This window comes from Triturus cristatus, chromosome 3_2, assembly GCF_964204655.1.
Source record: "Triturus cristatus chromosome 3_2, aTriCri1.1, whole genome shotgun sequence".
Classification (NCBI taxonomy): domain Eukaryota; kingdom Metazoa; phylum Chordata; class Amphibia; order Caudata; family Salamandridae; genus Triturus; species Triturus cristatus.
In genome coordinates, this window is record NC_140584.1 from 515,046,870 (window position 1) to 515,060,590 (window position 13,721).

Below are 13,721 nucleotides of genomic sequence, written 5' to 3' on the forward strand. Positions count from 1 at the left end.
ACTCAGCATGTGGCTCAATCGCCCAACTTAAGATGGGTCCAAAGATCTCACACCAATTGTATTTACACCATTACCTGCCCTTGTAAACAGAGGTACATTGGCATGACAACCAGGGCAGTGAAGGTCAGGATTATGGAGCACCGTAGCAACATACTCTGTAACCGACTAATCTACCAAACTCTGTCAACATTTCACAGAGAAGGGACACACACCTGATTGCTTAAGGTGGGCAGTGATTGAGGCCCAACCCAACCTTAGCAAACAAGGCCTCTTCAGGAGAGAGCAAGGCTGGATTTTCAGGCTATCCTGCGACAGAGATGGGCTCAATGAGGATATTCCGTGGGAGGAGGTAAATTATTAAAGCCTCCTCCTTCCCCTACTATCTGCCCTCTTGATTCCCACTGCATGCAGCTGAGGTCACTAACTGCAGATACTAGCCATCACCAGCGGGGACTCAGTATCCCTTGAACACGAACTACTTTGCCATAATAACCAAACCTGGCTTCATATAGTCCCTGTCGCCATGGCCTTGTGGACTCCCTCATTCACCTCTTACATGTGATAACTATCATGACATCCCATCGGGATTTATCACATGTAGAGGTGTCAGTGTTTACATCCTAATGCCGGGAATTCACCCACTTGAAATCACTCCACTGCGTGACCTGTGTGTCCCATTATGATTGTCTGACTTTGACCTGCAGACCAATAATGTCAGTCAACTGGGGACTTCCTTCACCCCTTTATACTGCCAATGGTGTTGGCCTCAAGATGTCCCACGAGGATGGACACTCTTTAGCGCATACACGCGCACGCTTGACCCATCCAATTCAGTACCCACCTTCTGGATGCTATGGTCATTCCACGTTATAAGATGGCCGCCATAGCTTTAGTCAATAGCTTTAAGCTTCTACCCCCTTCAAAGATGGCTGTCATATATTTATCGACCTGTGGATGCCACATGCATTCCACGTTCTAAGATGACGCCACTGTTTTGACCGGGAGCTTGTAGCTTCAATCCTCTTCAAAGATGACCGCCACATGTCCCTTGACCTTCCACTTCCAGTTCGTTTCGCTGCTACTTAAACCTACCAGCTTCACACACCTCGCTTCCTCCCATTGAGGCAGAGCGAGGGGTAGGTTCCCGGCACCTGTTCTCCAGGAAAACTGTAAGTAAGCAGGCCCCGCTGTTCTTCCCCCTTCGCCCCCTCTCCCCCCTTTGACACCAGAGACCTACGCCACTTTGACCGGATGCTCATCCTTGGGCAACCTTCCATCTTTGCTTATACCCATCGTGTCTTTATCTTCCCCCTTTCTCTCCTCAAAACCAGCATGAAGTTAGCTTTTGTAACAATCGTTGCTCTGCCTAACTATTGATGAGGCGTGGCTTGAACCTGACTTGGGTGAGTTCCATCGCGCCATGTCCTACGGTGATTGGTTACCACCAATGACACCAGTATGTTTTGTATATGTCACTTGTGCCACAAGTCTGCTTATTATGTTTGTATGGCCATGCAACTCTTTAGTTGCACTAACCACTTGTGCATGTGGTTGTGGCATGTTTTTAATTTCATTTTGGAGGCATCATTACTGTATGCGCATACCTTATTCATGTACAGTCGTTTTTCTCTCTCTGTTTCGAATGTCATTATGTTAGTCCCACGATTTGTATTATAAAGGTACCTCATTGAAAGGTCATCAGAGTGATTGGTTAATTTTCCATAACTAACCACCCATGTAGATAGTGCATCAAGATAGGTCCTGAAGAATTGCCAAGTGATTTACACACATAAGGCAAGAAACATGCTGACCATGACTACACACCTATAGACACCTCCGACCATTATAGTTGGCGGTATCCCTATTCTGGTTTTAATTGAGACGAGTAGGCTTGCAGATTAAAATTCATTTTGGAGCACCACCTTGCCTCATTTTATTTCTCCTCACATCACCTCACATCTACACCACTAGGCCCCTCACACACACATCTCACCTAAACGGCTTTGGAAAATGATCCCAGGCAAAGAGTCCCTCATAGGGTGCCCGTCAGGCATTGCAGCACCAGCCTAACGAGGAGCAAGCCATGTGATGAAGCATGACACCCAAATGGATGTTTGAGGGCCCCACTTCCCAAATTGGGAGACACCCACACTCTACTTCTGAGTAAGGGTGTTGAACAACCTAGCCTCCTTCTCTTCTTTCTGCACCCTACAGGAACTACATACTCCTTCAGTGCTACGCCAGGTATGGGAACACATGTTTGGAAATATTTCCTTTCAGCCAGAAATGGTATAGTCCAAAGCTCTGCTTTTGATTTTAAAACAATCAGGGCCTTCGGTGGTCATATCACTGAAAATACAAAATTTGAAAAATATATTACTGTCTGTGGGTGCTCGTGGAAGACAATTTCTATGGACTGGAATCTAGAGAATGCTAAAGTGATTCTGGTATTTTACTGACCTCTGCTAGTCATTTTCTATTAAGAAAGTTAAATAGAGGTAGTTTCCAGAATTTTTTTTAAAAAGAAGGTCCCTCTGCAGAAAGCAATTCTGGTATTTTACTGACATCTACTGGTCGTTTTCTATCAAGCCTATAAATAGAGGGAGATGAACAAACAGAAAGCAATTCTGGTATTTTACTGACCTCTACTGGCCGTTTTCTGTTGAGACAGTTAAATAGAGGCAGTTGTACAGAAAAAGAAAGTCCCTAATGGGAAGCAGACAAGTCCTAGGGCTGATCACCAGAGCCCACAAAGTACATACACATAAAAGTATTGAGACAAGAGGTCTCGAATGCTCGACCTAAAAATGTGTACGGGTTACACCAAAGTTTGATCCATTGTCTATTGAAGTGGGTTCATTCGGACCGAGAAAGACCTGCGGAGGTTTCTCTTTCTCACTCTGCTGCTCGAGGCAGCCGTTAGAGGGTGCAACGGTTTGTAGGCAGTAGGGCAGGGGCAGCTCCTCAGCAATGGCGGAGGAGCATCGCTCCACTGGCTCAAAGGTTCAGAGGCAGCACACCTGAAAAATAAAACGATATACTATAATTTTATGTTTTTGAGCCAGTGTGTGCAGGGAGGGGCAGGGCAGTGGCCTGGGCCATGGGTGGGAGGAGGAGGACAGGTTTGTTCCTTTTATAAGTGTGCATGTGTGTTTGGCTGGCCGTCTTAGGCCGGACAAATACACATGCGCTCTTAGGTTTCTCAAACAGCAAGGTTGGAAAAACAGCACAGACTCCCTGTCCTGAGCAAAGCACAAAGAAGCCCGCTCAGGCCAATCCCCGGGGATTGCACAGGGAGTCTGTGATGCTGCCCCAGTGCCTGCTGGGACAAGGAAGAAGGTAGAAGAACAGCGCAGATTCAGGTAAGTCTTCCTTTTTTTATGATTATTAAACTCGCCCCAACGCTTCCCCCACCCACCCCACCACTTTTTGTTTGTGGTGGACGCCACTGCACTAGGGATATGCAAATGGCAGAAATTAGCAGGGCCACTGGAATTATGCGGTAGAGGAGGACCAAGTTATATAGCAGGGTTTAAAAAATTGTGTGGAAAGAAAAGGAAATGTATGCAGGGTAATGCTGCATATTTTGTGATAGTATCACTTAATTTGTTGTTATTTTTCCACCTGGTAACGCTGTCGAGGAAAAGATTTCACCTTGTTGGTACTAATTTACTACTGAAACACAGCAATAAGAAACTTACATGACCAGGCAACCTCTGTGAAGGTCCTTCAGGTCCGCAGGAATACAAGTCGTCGTGTATTTCGTCACTTTAATCGGATTGAGCGAGAAACACATTTTTATTTAGTTAATAATAATAATAATAAATCATCTTTATTCGGTTATACACAGACATTTATAACCATAAAAGAGCATACAGAAAATTCATAACTTACTTAATATACAGTTACATTCTAATATTTAAAATCACAGAAGATATTTCAACCAAGATTTGTTCTATGGTTATAAATACATTTTAAAAACGTAGCCACAGTTTTTGTGATCAGTGTGGTGTTGAGAAATTGTAAGTGCAGCATAGCAGGACGACATTGTTTAAAACCAAGAGATCTTAACAGGGGAATCAACCATAAAGTGCGATGTTCAGCATAAAACTTACAAAACAGAACAGTATGCATAGTTGTTTGTTCTGAAGTATCATCACATGGACATACTACTGATGCCTCTTTCCAAGAGTTACGTTTGGGAAAAGCCACAAGTTTATGGAAGATATTCAATCTAAAGCGTGTCAACAGGAGACGCTCAAATCGGGAATCCACATAGGTCAGGTATGGCTCAATATACAAAGTGGTTGCAACAATCAAGGAGTGTTGGACAGAAGGCTTTCTTATCTCCTTGGTTAACCGGAGTTCTTCCAAATGCGAGAGAGCTTTAATTTTTAATTCTTTTTTGGAGATTTCAGACATAGATTCAGGGTTATCATAGTATTTAGGACAACCTAAATCAGTAAGAAATCTTTTTATAAATGTTAGCCACTCGATTTTACTCACATACTCCAAAGACATTACGTCAGTTACAATCGCCTTTGTAATTAAATTTCTTGTTGATACCCAGATACGGCGCCATAGTAAGAGGGGTTGGATTTTTGCCAAGTCCTCGATGTGGGCCATGCCTAATTCAGCATGGCATGAGAAAGTGGACACACGTTTCGGAGTCATCAAAAGAAATCGCATGAAAATATTCTCTGCAACTTGCAGAGCATGTGTGTTTTTGTGGCCCCACAGACCAGCCCCATAGAGTGCAGTTGACTGGCACTTCGCCACATAGATGCGCAATAATTCTACGGGAGGTCTTTTCCCCAATTTTTGAGCGAATTTTACAAGGGCCATAATAGCTCGCAGGAGATGATGTTTTCTAGCATCAATTGCAGCTTTCCAATTGAGCTTTTCATCAATCATAACTCCGAGATACGGATATTGGATAGTAAACTCCAACCTCTCTTTATCTAAGAAGATGGACTTACCCCGCTTTCTATCTTTCCCTGCCACCATCACGTAGGTTTTTTTGATGTTTATTTTAAGGTCCAAGTTACCCATGAACTTAGAGTACCTATCTAGTGATTTTTGCAACTCTCGCGGAGTACGCGCTATAATTACTGCGTCATCCGCATAGAGAAGCGCTGGGATGAGGCGATCTTTTATGCGAGGGAGGTCCTGAGCCCCTTGCAACATCTCCACCTCCAGGCCATTTGTGTAGAGAGAGAAAAGGAAGGGGGCCAGGACACAACCCTGCCTCACCCCCCGTTCCACCCCAAAAGACTCGGATACCTCGCCCCGGGCCCCAAAACGGACCCGGGACGAGGCACCCGAGTATAGTGCACGTAGGAGATTCACCAGGGCGAAGTCGATGCCTAAGGCAGTGAGAACGGACCATAACTTGGAATGGGAAACACAGTCAAATGCCGCAGAGAGGTCGACATATGCCATGTAGAGTTTACTTTCTTTAGCTGATACATATTTCCCCACCAATAGGCTTAAATTAAGGGCCTGCTCTATTGTGCCAAAGCCCTCCCAAAAGCCAAACTGTAAGTCCGATAATATATTATGGTCTTCCGCCCACTCTTGCAGTCGCTGTAACACCACCCTCCCCAATACTTTGCCAAGTGAGTCCAACAATGATATTGGTCGATAACACGACACATCATTTCTATTCCCTTTTTTAAAAACCGGAATCATAATCGATTGGGACCACGTTTCAAGTAGACCACGTTGCATGGTGGCATCAAAGACCACCTTTAGAATTGGGGCCCAGAGATCGAGTTTAAACTTAAAGAAATCGATCGGTATTCCATCTGGGCCGGGGGCTTTCCCACTTTTACTTGCCTGGACAGCTTTTATGATTTCCTGGAGATCAAAATTTAGGGCAATCGGAAGTAAAATTTCTTGGGGGATAACGTTTTCTGCGTCTAGTATATCAGGAACTTGCGTTTTCCTGAATACTTTTGAAAAATGATTTACCCATGTTGGGCCATCGATTGCTACCTCAATAGTTGGTTGATCACCGCTATCTGACAGGAAGGGAGTCTTTACTACCCTCCAGAACAATGCCCCATTTCTGGATCGTGAGCTTTCTTGTAACTGGTCCCATAAAGATTGTTTTATTTTCTGCTTCCTTATTTTGCAGGCTAAACGGTATGACCTCCTTAGCCTGCGGATCTCATCTTGATCTTTTTCAGAGTTAGTTAGGGCAGTTTTTAATAGTTTGTTGGCTGCCGTACATTCATGATTGAACCATCCTTTTTTTTGATTTGGGTTTCCTTTATTCTTGCGTGTCAGTAGGTTTTTTGCTGCCTCCAAGATTATACCGAAGTTGTACAACACTTCCTCTTGGCTAGTGTCACCATCTAAACACTTCACGATGGCGGGATATGTTGCTTGGATCACCTTCGTGGTTATGACTTCCGGATCTATCTTCCCCCACCCTATAGTAAAACCATTCATTTTTGCAAGATGGATGTTATTCTGGGCGAGGGCAGTCATCAGGGAATATGGTTTGAACTTTCCCTTTTCAGTGATCAAGTTAAAAGCCAAGGCTGCGTGGTCGCTTAATGCAGTGACTAATAGTCTAAAATTCTGGGCTCTGCTTACCAGATGTGTTGAGATCAGGAAATAATCGATCGTTGTTGCCCAGCCCCTGCCCAAGTAAGTAGCCTGGAGCTGATCCGATGAATTATCGAGTTTATTTAAGATCACTAAACCCAATTCCGACAATATTTCGTTCATAAGGTCACCCTTCCTAGTATGGCTGAAATGGATCACCTGATTATCAGTTTCATCAGCTACCCCACATATACTACTATTTAGTTAAAATCTGCAGATTAAGCAGCAGATAATGGATTATGTGGCAAATGGTTCAATCACTCATCCCTGTATCACTAATGAAAACCAAAAATAAGGGTTGAAGACCCTCCCTCCATTTGTTGGCAGAATTGACAACTCTTGACATCATTCAATGGAAGGAACCTTCAGCGGAATCACCCTTGGATGGGACTTTTACAGCTCGTGCTCAGCTGAGCGGTGTGGCTGTTTGAGACGGAACAGGAACAAGATTATCCGGCCTCTCTTGTGACTCTCAATGTAGGTAGACCGCTGCTGGGCATCACGTCGGACTCACAAAACAAGTCTGTGGAATTCGTGGCTGGCTTTGTTGTGCTCGCCGCACCCAGAAACGAAAGCGTTCTTGGAGTGAAACGCTGGCTTCCTTATTCATAGACAGGTGCGCACCGAGGGGCCACACTCATTACAGCGCTCCAGGGACGCCATTTCATCTGTGGAGACTGCCCATAGAACTAAACTAGCAGTCACTGCTGAACTCTCCGAGCACGCATAAACCGTTGTGAAAAAAACAACACCTGCTTGAAGAGGCGTGAAGTTACAGGTAAGCCACAACTTGCAACCACCTTCTTCTCGCGCAAATATCAGAAGGAAGGGGGGCGTGTGAATGCACGGCAGCTTTTGGTTTCATAAAAAGGAGTTCAGTAAATCAGCAGCCAGCTTCTGGGTTGTGGAGCGCCTCTTTTTATGAAATCACAAACTGTTGCCATGATGACAGTTTTAAATCCCTGGTGTATGCGACTTTTCAAACACTTTAACCCTATCGGGTAAGGACAAATACAAGAAGCGGAAACGAGGCAATGTGAATTAATACATTCCGCCTCGAGGCACTAGATTAAAGAATTAGAGAGGCTGTTTTATTAGAGTCGCATTGCCAGTGGTTTAACTGGGAAAATATAAGTGCAGGTACTCATCAAATTGAGCTAGAAGAGTGGATTGTGGGCGGGCTACGGGTGGGATTAATTCTGACATTTGTCAGGTATCCATTTTGCACTTTCATTGCCCTTGTTTGTAGTCTCAAATGTATTATATGTGCAGATTCCCTCTGTACGAGTGGCACAACACAAAAAATGGTGATTAATGGCAAGCTGCTGCTATGAGCCACTGAAATATGTAAGCAGTCAAACACTTAACGTAATCTTAACCTATGCTGAGTGGTCTTTGGCCAGAACTGTGTCAACCTGGATCAACACTGCTATTTTAAGCCATCATTTGTCTGTCTTCATTCAGCCTTGACTGTGAATCCGGCCAACACCGAGTTATACTTGACCACCAATATTCTATCTTGTGCCAGTGATGTAAAGTCTTAGCTCAGTCCTCTCTGATCTTGACTCAGCCATTTTAGATCCTTGCTCAGTACTTTGCTCCCCACAGAAGACACTGAGTATGAAAAAATTAGGGCGAGCTCACAAAGAGCAGCACTTAGTTCCTAATAGCATACATGCAAGAACTTGTGAAGTTGGGAAGGCCGGGGCCGGGGGAGGGAGTACCTTTAGCTTAAAACTATATTTTAACTCTCTAATGCTTTTCTTTTATTCACAAGAGAGTGAATTGGGAAATAAAAATCATTGAAATGTATGTCTCAAAAACGTAGGTATTCCTACAATGACATGTATATAATGGGATGTGTAATATGAGGGGTCATAGTCCTTCCACCTATCGTTACTACCATGCAAGGAAATTGAAGGGGGGAAGGGGCGCTCCGGCACAGCATCTTCAACATGCACATAAACACATCACTGCTTTTCCATTTGTTTTTATTTTTAACCAGGTAACACCAATCAATATATGTACAGTTCTGTGGAAAATCCCTCTTCACCACCAACATTTCCTAATGATTCTCATTGTAAGGCCTCATTCTCTATAATACTCAATGAGCATACTCACACAGTCTATTCCATTTATATGGATAAGCCACATCAGACCATGTCAAAGGATCCTCAGAACGAATTTGGCAGAATATAAATGTGCATATTGGCCATCACTGTATGTGATGTCAGGCTTGTATAGTGATGTCAGCCGGCATTATGTCATCCATGCTCTGTGGGATAGTGGGTATCTATCTATCTATCTATCTATCTATCTATCTATCTATCTATCTATCTATCTATCTATCTATCTATCTATCTATCTATCTATCTATCTATCTATCTATCTATCTATCTATCTATCTATCTATCTGTCTGTCTGTCTGTCTGTCTGTCTGTCTGTCTGTCTGTCTGTCTGTCTGTCTGTCTGTCTATCTATCTATCTATCTACCTATCTATCTATCTATCTGTCTGTCTGTCTGTCTGTCTGTCTGTCTGTCTGTCTATCTATCTATCTAGATATCTATTCCACACTGTTTTTCAAATTATAGGCAAAAAAGAAACTACATTCACTCAACATCTGCTGCAAAAACCAAGGGCCTCATTACGATGGCCATGAGACCGCCACTGACCGCCCGTCAGTGGCAGTCCCACCACCATCCATAGAAGCGGTCCGACCGCCGGATTATGATCCGGCAGTCGGAGTAACAGCTTTAGGGACAGACCGCTGCTTTCCGATGGCGGTTGCACCATAATCCCTACAATAAGGGCGACCTGTACTTGGCAGTTTGACTGCCATGTATTGGCAGACAGAAAGGGACTTTAGAGGCCCCTAGCAGGGGCCCCATCCCCGTTAGCCTCTGCTAATGGGCTTAGGGGCCACATGTGGTGCCCCCCAAACATCCATGGACTCTGTGCCAGACACCTCAGGGTGCCTGGCACAAGGTGCATGGATGTTTAAAACATGCCTATTTCTTTTGTGGTTTGTGCTGCAGCCCTTTTCCCGGCCGCTGCACATGCCGCAATACAAAATGGCACGTTTCCAACTGCCTCTAGGGCGGTCGGATCATAATTTGGCAGGTAGAACCGCAGACTACATGTCGGCTGGTATCCATCCCGCATCATTCTAAGGCCCCAAGTGTTTATTGGTTAAACACGCCTGATGGCCGACACGCTTCAGCTCTTGGCCATTTCAAATAGGTCAAGGAGTCTCACAAACATGCTTGTACAAATAGTGCACTTAAAAATATGAACATCAACAAAGGACAAAAATATATGTATAGAAGCAGATTGTCCGTTACTTCGCCAGACATGTTGGAACATGCAAGGTTTTTTCCCCTTGCTCATCTAACTTGATTGAGTGTATACATAATGTTTGCCCAATAGCATGCAACGAGTAATGTATTCTCATGTGGAGCTTTAAATTTAAATAAATTACCCATTCATTGACACTGAGAATTCTATCTGTCCCTAAACTTTAAAAAGTGTTAATATGTTTAATTCTCTATGAATGTTCACATAATTTACATTTATCATAAATAGGAATTTGCCCATTCTCTCCCTTGGATTTTGCAGGACTTGTTTTACCCTTTACTAGGTAGCCACTGGGTAGAAATAGTTAGGACCATATTTCTCCACAATGGACTTTTCTGTTTGATTATAACTTTGCTGCTGTTTGACGAATCTTCACAAATCTTTCCACAGAAAAGTTCAACAACTCAGCTCCTTCTTGGAAAGTTTTGGGTCACCCGTCAATTGAATGATTTGGTGTTAATCTGTCCAGTCGTTTTTTAAAAATGAAGGTTCATAATTTATGTATATATCACCCTGTGGAGAATCTGCAGATCTAACGGATCAAAAGATAAGATCAGGCATAACCCACCACTCTAGTCAGGGTAAGGGAAATACAAACCCAAGATAACCCCTGCTCACCCCCTTTGAAGCTTGGCAGGTCAGTCAGGCTTATCCCAAGAGTTTGCGCACCACACACACACACACCAGTGACACAATAACTACAAACAAAAGAGACTCCACATAGGAGTATATAAAAATATCTCTCATATTTTATATAACCATTAGACCACATACATAGATCATAAATACTTAGATGTCGCACACAACATAAAACATCATCACTGTATATTACCTGCAGTACCTGAAATGATACTCATTATCCTATCATGCAAGGTATAAAATGACATAAATCGTAACATCAGGGCATGAAAATGCAGCAGTTACGTTAGAGCAAACCCACATCACCAGGTATCACCACATGTCAGTTGGAACCATAACCACTTTGGGCAAATCACCTTCATCGGCAAGGAACCCAGAGAGACAGCGTCCTTGTGCCTCTACTATAATCTTTATGGTAAACAGTTCCCCAAACGTAGGCTACAGGACAATCTGCACTCCTACTATGGGTAATATGGTGTCTTCAGGGCAATCCTTGGATCTTTGCAGAGGGGGCCTCTGTCAAGGTCTCACCCCGTCCTTGGGACAAGATCCAGTGCCCCCCAGGTATGCCCTGATATCGGGGGGCACAAACAAGATAAAAACAAGCGTGCAACCTGGTTTAGTCCCCCATTTACTGAGGGGCCAGAGTGCAGCTGCCATCGAATGTGCAGGACAGCTGCTGCAGTCACCAGACTTGAGAGCACACTGCAGCGCTCTGGAGAGAGAGGGCTGCTTTCCTCCAGTCGATGCTGCATCGCTGCCCAGATCATCACTGCTTCACCGGCAGGGGGGAGGGTACTGCGGGACAGCAATGCTCTCTCCGGGTTGTATGTCACGGCCCGCTTCTTCAAGAGATTTATGGCCCGCCGGCCGAACTGCAGCTGGGGAAGACACGGGGTGATGCATTGACCCGTGTGCGGCTCGTGAGGTCCAGCCCTGACCTCTGACAGCGAGGCATGGCAGAGGATCCCTTCACTACCAGTGGTAGTGTACCTTGTTGCACAGAAAGGCTCCATGGGAAACATAGGACTCAAGTCAGGATCTGGTGGGGAAAAAATGGAGGGGAACGCTGAGCCCAACTGGTGATCGAGAACCTCTAGTTTTTCACCAACTCACAGCACTCATCATGCACTGAACCAGAATTACGTTACTTACCAATCGCTAGTCACAAAATCCCTCCTCTAGCTGGTTTCACAGAGGCAAGAGGCAGAAACAGAGCTCACCATGCGCTGGTTTCACAAGGGCAAGGAGTAGAAACAGCACTCCTCACCATCTAGGATCCTTGGAGTCACGTGGGCGCACTCAAGAAGGGAAACAAGCATCAGGTCAGTACATAAGGCAGGCAAAGTGGTAGCCTCTCCTGCAGCCCAGAAGACAGTAGGCCACTCAACAGAGCAGGCATTCCCAATGGCAGTTCCTACTGGCAGCCCAATAGTCCCCTGGCAAGGTTCAGCATGTAGAGCCAGCAGCATCTGGTTGCAAGTCACACACATTGTCTCAAATCATGGAATCACAGACCCTGCACTTATACTCACAAAGTCTTCGTTTTGGCAGTACTTTAAATAACCTTAACCCCCATTGTGACTGTCTAGTGTGAAGGCACATCCCCAGCTCCTGTCAGTCTAAACCAGACGGTAAATACACAACCAGGTGTAGGGAGGATATGGACACACCTGCGGACATTGCTAAGTTAGCATAAGTTATTATTTGCTTGGCCGCCATTTTGCTGCTTTTGCTCACATTACTACATGCCACATTTCTCGCAAACACTTTGCTTGCTCGCTTTCACATGAGAACTGTCTGCATTTCACATATTTAGTTGAACACTCTGCTCCTCGTCTGTACAGCGTGTTCAAGGTCAAAAAACAATGAGCTCTGTTGATTTGCTTTAGTCAGTCTCACGTCCCTAGCCATAACATAGAACACAGCTGCAAACCTGGAAATCTGGTGCTTTTAATATTGCCTTGCATGCATGTTAAGACACTTGGAGAAACGCTTTCCAGGATAGAAGAGCTGTGCTCGTCCGGTGATGTAAATTCCTGCATCTGAACTCGGAGGTATGGGGTCCCCCTGACAAAGCCTGGAGGTCTTCTATAATTATAATCAACCAGCTTCTAGCACGGGGAGGGTGACAAGGCGCTATAGTCCTGTTTCCACCATCATTATAATATGATTTCCTCTTTTGTTCTATATGGAATTGTGACAATGCTGATTTGTTTGATCTTATGCATATTGCTGCTAGTATTGGCTAGTGTACTGTGTTATAGAGCATTAGTTAAAATAAACATTTTAAACTATTCTTTGGCTCTATTTACTCATGGTGTGGATAAGTACGAGAGTTTGAACGAAAGAGTGTTCTTGTTCCCACGTATCCTGAGAGGGACGGAGTAACATGCTCTAGGATGTCTAATCATTGGTAGCTTCGCTGTAGCATGGAGAACGAATGAGACACCATAGCTAGTCGGATTGGGGTTCTGGGCACCAAGGTGGGTATTTTGTTACACCACTACACACTAAGGTCCTGGTTTCCTGCGCATAGTTCTGTGTATGTGCAGAATCCCTGCAACACAGGCAGGGCACAAAGAGTCATTAACACACAAAAATGCTGACTTCTAAAAGTGGCATTTCAAAAATAGTAATATCAAATCCACTTTGCCCAATAAGCCAGATTTATTACCACAATTCCAAACATAACAAACATGGCCACGCTACCCCTTTCACAGCAGGAATTACCACTGAACGCACATATCAGGGAATTCCCAATTCAAACCTATGAGAGGAGCAGCCTCATAGCAGTGAGAAACCAAATAGACTGTTTGTCACTACCAGGACATGCCACACAACACAGTCCCATGTCCTACCTTTTACCTAAAAAGCAGCCTGCCCTTAGGGCTACCTAGGACCTACCTTAGGGGTGACATACATGTAGTAAAAGGGGAGTCTCCGGCTTGGCAAATACTTTAAATGCCACGTCACTGTGGCAATAAACTGTGCACACAGGCCCTGCAGCGGCAGAGGCCCGAGACAGGTTTGTTAATGTTAATGTTAATTGTGATTTATAAACCGCTTAATACCGGCAGGTCTCTAAGCGCTATGGGAAGGAAGCTACAG

The 13,721-nt window shown here is 44.5% G+C and overlaps 1 protein-coding gene across 1 annotated transcript in view; it reads left to right on the forward strand.

The window, feature by feature from the left end:
* The first annotated feature begins 7,219 nt into the window (after window positions 1-7,219).
* Window positions 7,220-13,721, forward strand: part of LOC146857637 (alpha-1,3-mannosyl-glycoprotein 4-beta-N-acetylglucosaminyltransferase C-like) — a 186,581-nt gene continuing 180,079 nt past the window's right edge. The window contains exon 1 of the mRNA XM_085648202.1: window positions 7,220-7,393. The gene's annotated coding sequence lies outside the window, so the exon portion shown is untranslated. The remainder of the gene's footprint in view (window positions 7,394-13,721) is intronic.